Below are 9,430 nucleotides of genomic sequence, written 5' to 3' on the forward strand. Positions count from 1 at the left end.
ATTTAATCAGTAACCTTCTGAAAAGGGCTTTAGGGGAAGGAACTTAATTTCTTTAATAACACAATAAGATAAGAAACCAATTTTAGTAAGCGTAAAAGTCAAAAACTCTGTGACCCTACGGCACAATGTTCATTTAATAATAATGTATTAGTTCCACAGAGTGAGACGGACAGTCTGTGTGAGTCACAGGAACAGAATGAGACGGACAGAAATAACCATAAACAGACAGGAAAGCTGAAGTGAGCAAGTTAATCCCGCCTTTCATGGTCTCAAACTGCTAGAACATGCAGATGAGATTAAAACAAATGACATCAATACCTCAGACTTGGCAATCAGCAGAGACACACATTTGGTGATAGAGCAGCGTTACAGAGCAGTGATCAGTCTTAGCCCTTCAGGGTGTGAAGACAGATAAGGACATCATCCAGCTCTGTGTGTACATCTGTGGGGAAGTGTCAAGCTGATTGCCAAGACTAAGGTCATGAAGTCATTTGTCTTAATCTCACATGTGCCTATTTCAGAATTAGAGACACCAAACTGATCCAAATTATCGTCTTTATCCTTCAATCCAAATATCCCGACGGTTTGTAGATATTCCATCAGAGACTGACCGCAGGTCACAATTTAAAATCGATCTCAAGCACGCTGTGATGAGATTTCCCCTCCCCGCTTAGCACATTTTATCTGTGGGAATCTGAGCCTAACAGCTAGTGAAGAAGATTATTGTGCGTATTTGCATACTGGATAAGGCTAAGAAACCTTAAATGAGGAAAAGTTGAAAACATTGCTAGATGAGAGGGAAAGGACAGTGCCTATTTGTAACACTTCATTGCTGATGTGGTGATGTATCACTGTGCATCACAAATGTGGACACACATCCATGATAAATGGATTGTGTCTCTCCCTGTATTAACATGCTCCTCGGATGTCACATTCCCAAGTTTGGAAGTCTTTCTTCTGACTTCAGTGTGTAAATGAGATTTCAGTCACAATGTGGAAACAACATTCAAAGACAATATGTTCTATTTTAATGCTCAGAACTAATCTAGGTCACTATGTGTACTGCAATTAACGGTTACAACCTAAAACCATATTACGCTTTATAAATATATTTGCTGACTATGGCATCACGTTCGTCAACTTGGCAATTTAATTTTCAAAAACTTTCCGCTTTGTTTTTCCAACTTGAGGGGGCGTTCATGTGAAATTCCCAGATCAGGACCTCGTTTATCTGATTATTCTGAGACCACATGAATGCAGAGTCTGACCACTCACACATGAGGCCTGACCATTGACTGTACAAAAATATGGACGACACGACAGCTCCGTAAAAGTAAAGCCAAAACATTTGGAGCGCCCCCTGCTGACTGGCTGCAGTATAGGTCATAAAGCCCGCCTCCGCCATGTTAACAGGTGGGACATAAGTCAAACTATAAAATCTAAATACACATCAAATAGATTTTTCTCAAACATGGTTTCTGTCATTATAGTTAGTTCTTTTGATGCTGATTAATGTCCAAGTGTTCGTTTTTGTTTTAATGAGTTATTTGATGCTGTAAAAAGGATGATTGACAGCTCTGCTGACATACGGTTCCTGCAGCCGATCTGTTCCTGGATTAGCAGAGTGGAGGAGGAACAGTGAGTAGAGGAGGAAACTAAAACAATCACTACAGTCATTGGAGTTTCCATATCTGTGAACATCTGCTTCAGACCAACACAATAGGCTGTTCTGCTTTCAAACACGACGGCATGCGGGATATTTGCTGTTTCCCCCCCCGTAAATTAAGTGTGTGTTTTGGTTTGGCTACGTCGGCTCCACCCGCCGATCTCTACTGCGCAGCTCTGGCTCCAAAAAATGTCATGAGTGCAAGACGGCAGCGCCCACCTCCAAATACGGTAATTGGGCTCGACCATCAGATTCCAAACGGGGGTTGAGTTCACACCTGCTAGACCAAGTCAATTCCCCCCACAGCGAGCCGCTGTTTTAAATGAAAAAGCTCTAAAACTGACTGTTAACTAACTGCTTACTAACTGCTGGTGAACATTGTACTCAGGAATTGGTGGTGACCAAAACAGAGCTCAAAGGAGGTTGAATATCAGGCTTCTATTTATTAGGTGGTGAAACATGACTTTAAGTTCATGCTAATGCTGCTAATATATTTGCCCTGAGCATTATAAGGTATAATACAGTATGTCATTTTCTCAATTTCACTACTTTTTTTTTTGATTAAGTCTGATTGTTTTCTTTTTCTTTCTTTGAGTCAAATCCTGTTATTTCCAAATGTCTCCTTTTAAAGCAGCTTCTCTTCTTCTTACCTGAAATCCAGCAACTTCAGGAGAGATCAATGTGTTAAGACTCTGAGGTAATGATTCCATGCTGGATGTTTCACACCGAGCTGCAAATTGCTCCAGCAACACACTGGTGATACTCGGTGATGATGCCAGATGCACCAGCAAATATCAGCCAGACAATCAGGAAGCCTTACCTAAACCATTATCCTGCTTTTCAGTGAGTATCACAGGGAGTACTGGGAACACAATAAATTCTTGTGAAATGATCCAATTATGGCAAGATCCAATCACCTTTTTCTCTGTGGTTGGTTAAGTGTGTTAGCAGCAGTTATGTGACCAAAATGTCAGATCTGAGAGGTAAAAAGAGATGTGAACCTCACATCGTAGGTCTTAATTAACAGATTGATCTTATTCACGGCCCTCTATTGTAGCCAGAGGACGGAAAGACAAGCCGCTAAAATGAAGCCACTCCACAGGGAAGCTGGTCTCATTTTCTTTCGATCTCAGCAGCACAGAAGGACCTCCGAGTTAAGTCATTACTCGAGAGCCGGGTGATGAGAGTAAAAGAGAACCAGTGCAGAACCACGGAGGGGATTGATGTCACTGTGAGCTCTACAACGCTTAAGTGGATGGTTGTGTTTTATTACCAGCACAATTGTTACGAAGAGATAGGAACGAGGCATCACATTACTTCACTACGCCTCTAGTCACCCTGGGAATTAGCATAATGAAGTTCTTTCATCCTGGCAATACAGATAGTGCTAAAAGCTAGTTTAGCTACTGTTAAAGCTAGTACCTTAACAGTAACATGCTAGTCAGTTGGGGAATATGCTAGCTCTAGACAGCCAGGCTTTCCACGCTAGCTGGCAAGCTAGCTAGCTTTGTTTGCTAAGTGGACAGATTGCCCTTTTATTCTTCATCTGTGAATTACAGTTGAGCAAGCATGGTTTCCGTCATAATTTTGTTCCCTGTCATACTTAGCTAGACAGGCTATGTGCTAGGCTTGTCTATGCTGAAAAAGATAATAATATCTGAACAGACATCATGATAGCACTGAATGGCTAAGCTTTTTTTTTTTATGTGTTCATAAAAGCTGACATTGTGAATCTGCTCTTGGGTTGCGGTGATCACTAAGGGTCATGTAGTAGGTTAATTATAAGGATTGGGGGAGGGGTTTCTTCACTGAGCGCTTATCATTAGGTCACAAGTATCTTGTGTTTAATTCAAATATGTTCCCTCCTGTATTTTGAACCCTGTGGCTTTCCTTTCCTTTCCTTTCCCTAAAGGTAGAGATATACTTGCTTTTAACTACACGTACGCATAATGGCTGCCGCACGTTCCCTGCGTCTGTTTGGCGCGTCGGCTGTGCACATCCTCAAAAATTACTGCTAAGTGTACGCGAGATGCAGTATGCACATGACCGGTAGGGGCAGCGTAGCGGCAGATGGGATGTGACAGGGTCAACACAGCAGCAGTAACAACAATGTCAGAAAGTTTTGAAGAAGAGCTGATAGGTCAAGTCAGCTGGAGACAAATAAGATCATTTTAGAAGTTGACGTGGAAACCTGCAAAAAGTCCGGGACTGTTTTGTCCGCGCACGGAGGAAAATGTTGGAGAAACAGATTGGGGGCGGCGCCACCGGTGAGTTCTGTCCACCGAACACACAAAGCCTGTCACTTATTCTGCCATGATCTCAGAATTAACATCATAGTAACGTCTTCGAGTGTCTCTATGTCTGTTGTTTACATCCCGCACATACGGTTGTTTTATTCGGCCTGAGCTCTCTGGTCTGCCTTCTAGAGGTATCCTCCAGTAACACGCAACAATTACGTTCATGACGCTGCCGGTTGTGTACGCCAACGCAAGGCCAAGCCACAAGTATATCTCCAGCTTCAGAGGTCAGGGCTGTCATGTTGTGATCAATGACTGTATATATAGATGGACAACGTGTCTCCATCTGCTCCCATTATACGTAATTGATGCCAAAATAGCCCCTGTGATAGGCGCTGCCATCTTGCGATGGCTACGTCATATGGAGCCAGAGTCTGCGCAGTAGAGATCGGCGAGTGAAGCGGCGGTAGCCACTTCCGCTAACCCAAACACACACTTAACTTACCGAAAAAACAGCAAGGATCCCCCACACCGGCGTGTTTAACAGCAGAACAGCTTCTCTGTGTTGGTCTGAGGTTAACGTTCACAGGTATGGAAACTTCAATGACTGTAGTGATTGTTTTAGGTACGTTTCCACTCGCGGGCCGTCCTCCGCTCTGCTCATCCGGAACTGATCGGCTGCAGGAGCCTAATTTGTCAACAGAGCTGTCAATCATCATTTTGACAGCATCAAATAACTAATTGAAAATAAACTTGTCATGTCGTCCATCTTTTTATACAGTCTATGGTTGTGATCCAGACGTGATGTGAATACTATATTGTTATTTTTTTACATGGGTGTTTAGGTGTTGTTGTTTTGTTACAGTTTAATAGAGTAAGGCTGTTGACGAGCCTCACTGCAGATTTTCACACCATTTGATACAAATTTAACAGCCTACCCTTATCAAACACCTTTTAAGGATGAGGAATATTCTATTGAATGATCTGTTGAGAAAGGTTACCCTCGATGTTGCAGCCTTGAAGCCTTCTCTTCCTTAAAGGGGAAACATCAAATACTTCTATCATACATCCTCAATGTTTCAGGATAACTTAGTAACTCTTACTCCCACTTTTATAACCTTTTTCAGGACGTGTATTTTGAATCACCATTAGTAATCAAGCCTATTTAACAAACACACTTTTAAAGCCCTGTCTTGTTCCCTGCTTCACCTCTCTCCACCGCACGTTAGTTAGTGTTTCCTGTTTGTGCCAGCGTGCCGTTAGCTAAATGTTTGTGTGCTTGGTAATATCAGTGAGTTACGAGGCCGCTGATCACAGTGTCTGTTTCTGTTTCTGTTTAATGGCTCTCCCACTGATCTGATTATGGGTGATGTCATGGCGTCTGTCTGCCTGCTTATTTATGCTCTTGTGCTGCTGTCAATAACTTGTGTGCAGAATGTGCATTGGAGTTAATGGTGAATTACTTTATTGCAGTGACGGAGCATGTAAATTATGTATTCATGCTGTTGATTCAGATTGTTATAAAATATTAATACATATTTATTAATACATATTTGACACTAGAGTTCATTTGATCATATTTTCTCCACTGTGAAGATACCATAGAGGGCACGTAATCACATTTATTTGCGCATTTGGCTTCTCAAGTGGGCCTTTTATCGTGTGTTATCATTTGTAAATCATTTCTTAGATAGGACAGCTTAATGCCTGGCCCACACTATGTGAGAGACTCCACACATGACGATATATAATCATAGATTTAACAGTTTTGCTCCTATAGTGTGTGGAGAGCAACGATTACGCCAAAACAGTACAGCACACACTAACAGAGTCCCGTCTCTCAAAACTGGAAATCCCGCAAAACTCGTCCCAAAATCGTCCCGATTATCTTGTAGTGTGTACCCCGCTTAAGAGAGACAGGACATGTGGGAAATAGAGAGTGGGGGACTACATACACCATATGATCAGCTGACTGGGAGTCGAGGACTGTAGCCGCTGTACATGGAGCGCCTGCTCCACCAACTGAGCTAAACCAGCGCCCCACGCTGGTATTTATATGCTACTTTAAAAAGTAGTTCCTGAACCCCGCCTTTACAGTGTATCCACAAGTAGGCTGGATCTAAGTACTCCTGAGAGATAAAGATTATAAGAGAGGAAAGAGTGATGAATTCAAGGCCTAAAGCTAGCTAAGTTTGACCATTAAAATTTGCTTTAATTCCAAGATGTCAGCTTTAAATCAAAACAAGTGAAACCCACAAAGGTCAAAGCCGCTGAACCTGAAGCTAAAGGGGTCAAAACTTTCTCCGTACAGATCCACTCAGGTCAGAGAGCACAGCAGAAATCCATCTCCCAGTTTTGTGAAGTGCACACTGGAACCAATTAAAGAGCTCAGATTGCCTCAGACTGCATCTTGTTTATCTCATGTCTCATCTGAGCTGACTAAGGGAACAGTTATAAAAGGATTTCAAAATGTAAGAAATGTACAAATCGTACTTCTAAATCAGATATATTCCAAATGGGTTATGTCAAACTTTTATAACTCTGAATTAGGATCTTTCTGTTAAACCTGACGGAGCAGAACGTTTGAGATATGAATCGACGCTCCTCACATCATTTGTAGTTTAGCTAAATTACAGTAGATGTGCCTAAAACTCAACAAATACACACAAGAAACAAACTCATGGGGAAAATACATATATATAATTAAAATGCAATAAATCACTATATTTAAAGTGCAGCCTCAATCTCATCACGTCCGTCCTAATCCATAGTTGTTCATCTAAAAACAGTCAGATCATGTTTTATGTTTGACACAGTCGCTCCACTTTAATTACATACCAGATATTATTTCTGAAACGAACCAAACGTCTGGTGTGGAAATCTGAGTGAGTCTAATTTAATTATCCAAATTTGAGACCTCATGCTAGGCTTGGCTTTTGAGGCCGTCACAAACAAGCTTGACACACACTAATCTATGATTGATGATCATATTGAACACAGATTTAACTTAGCACACACACACACACACACACGCACACAAACAGATGCTGCTGTGGTTTCTCTCAGATATGGAAGATGATCTGTAGTCACGCAGACTGGCTTCTCCTTCTCCAACGTTGCAGCTGTGTTTTTGTGGCAGGAACTCGCACTGATGCCGCATTAACGCTGCTGTTTTAAAGAGTGTAAATGAAGCACACTGTATGTAGCTGTCATGAGTGTGAGCCTGTAGGAGTTTGGACCATTTACGTCCCTGTGAGAAAATGAGAGTTTTGTAAGAGTGCAGTTTGCGAGGATGCGGGCGTGTTTATGAATGTGTATCCGTGCGCATTAATGTGGAGATTGTGCGTACTGATGCAACAGGCCAGAGGACAAACAAAAACAGGTACATGACTCACGGCTGCAGAATCCAGACGGAGAAAAGGAACGAGGAGGAGGAGGTGCTAAAAGTGTTTCCTTTTCTTTAGCAGGTGAGATATAACAACTACAGAAACACGGCAAATATCATCTTAAATGTCACTTTTAGTGTTTTTTTCACTCAAAATCAGTCTGTTGTTTCACAGTTAACTTTCACAGTCGCTCATGCATTTATTTATGTCCTCCTCAGCGTGGTGAATCAAATCCCTGTCCAAGCAGTAAACAGTATTGGATGTCTGAAGGAGGTGCAGTCTCTAGCACTACATGCTGTGGTGCCCAAAGATGCTCTTACATAATGATTAGTAATGTTATAAATAATAAGCAGGGTTCAGGTAGTTCTCAGGTTGGAACAATGTTTCTGTGTTATTTATAGCCACCTGGACGCAGAGCTTAATTGCCTGATTAAAGCAGCAAATTATTATTGTGCGCCTTTCAGCCGGCACTAAGATGGTGTTTATTAAAGACAGAAGCCTTTAATCTCTGATGTGGGCTGAACAGAGGATTAAATACACCAACCACTGAATATTCAATCAGGTGCTTTTATAAGCAGATTTTAGAGTTAGAGCAGATATTAAGTGGGCCTGTTTTTAATCACTGTCATGCAGCAGCAACGTGTCATTAAGAAGCAGCAGTGGCACATTTCTTACTCAAGATTTCACTTTTCTTTTTCCAAGTGCTACCAGAGAAAAACATCAGACATCCCGGCTCCCCTCAGCGTATGATTTAGCTTCTTATTAATCTCTATAAACATCTTCATGCTAACAGCTAACAATCTGTTCTAGATCAAAAATTCAACTTGAGAAAGCCGTTCAGCGTTCAGATTTCCCGACTTCCTCGAATGCATCAGAAATGATCGACGAACAAACGAGCATTTTAAAAGTAGTTTTCTTCTCTTGAGGACAGACGTGATAAAGCTTTATTTTTACTTTTTACTAGTCTGCATCATGATGTTGAAATTTCGGCAAAGGTAAGAGTTGTTAATTAAAGTAAATCGCCAGAGAAACAGTTTGTTTTTCTGTAAACAATGCAGCACGGGGAAAAAGGAAGTCGTTCATCGCTAACCACTGGCTAAACCGGACAGGCCTGACATGTTCACCATTGTCCCCAGAGGCTATATCGTCGTCAGACTAGAATCTGAGATTAAGATTGCAGTAAAATCCATTGACTACATCAGTGTTTTAACTGTTCTATATATATAGGCACTATAAACATCCTGCAATTACAATTGATTAGTTATATGGTGTGATAAAATGAGTGATGAGCCTGAACATCTAACATTATCTGTATTTACCCAAAGTAAGCAATCTGTAGGTGAATTTTGTTTCCAGAAAACACGTACATCCCAAATTATTATTTTTTTGTGAGTAACTTTTTATTGAAATTTTCAAATGAAGCTGCTTGTACATGAGGCGCCATAGAGACACATTCCTGCACAAACAGCACCATCAAACACAAACTATTTACTCAGCGCCATTGCCTTAATAAGAAAAATAGGTACAAAAAATAAAAAGACAAAAAAATAAAAAAGAAACACATTCCAAATTATTAAAAAAAAATGTAAGGGAACTCATGTAGCTCAGTTGGTAGAGCAGGCGCACCATGTTCAGAGGCAAAGCCCTTGACGTATTGAGCACGGGTTGGACTCCGACTCGCGGCCCTTTGATGCGTGTCTAACCCCACCCTCCCCTCCCCACATTTCCTACCATTACCATTACAGGGTAGAACAGCTCTCTTAGTGACAGTAAACGCTCAGCCTGTGTTGTGTTTACTTTAGTCTCCATTCATTCCCATGAAACAAAAAAAAAGCTTAAAAATGTATCAGTGACTCAGTGTTTCCCACATTTGCTCACACGTCCTCAAATAGTAACCCAGAGGATCTGTTTATTCCAGTAATCTTTTAACAAACCCACGCTGACTTCCCATCACTACCTCCCTTTAGGGGAATCCCAAGCAGCTTCGATGATTCTCAGATACTCAGGAAAGCTCCGGGTTGACTTCAGCAAGGTCGACCCTTGAAGTGCTGATGAGCAAGTGGACAGTTATGCAGACTTAAGGGCCAAATTTTCTCCTCTGGAATACATTTGAAACTTTCATCATTATACCCCTGCACAAG

This window comes from Semicossyphus pulcher, unplaced genomic scaffold, assembly GCF_022749685.1.
Source record: "Semicossyphus pulcher isolate SPU_LCO1_2020_fin unplaced genomic scaffold, fSemPul1.0.p SCAF_7, whole genome shotgun sequence".
Taxonomy (NCBI): Eukaryota; Metazoa; Chordata; class Actinopteri; order Labriformes; family Labridae; genus Semicossyphus; species Semicossyphus pulcher.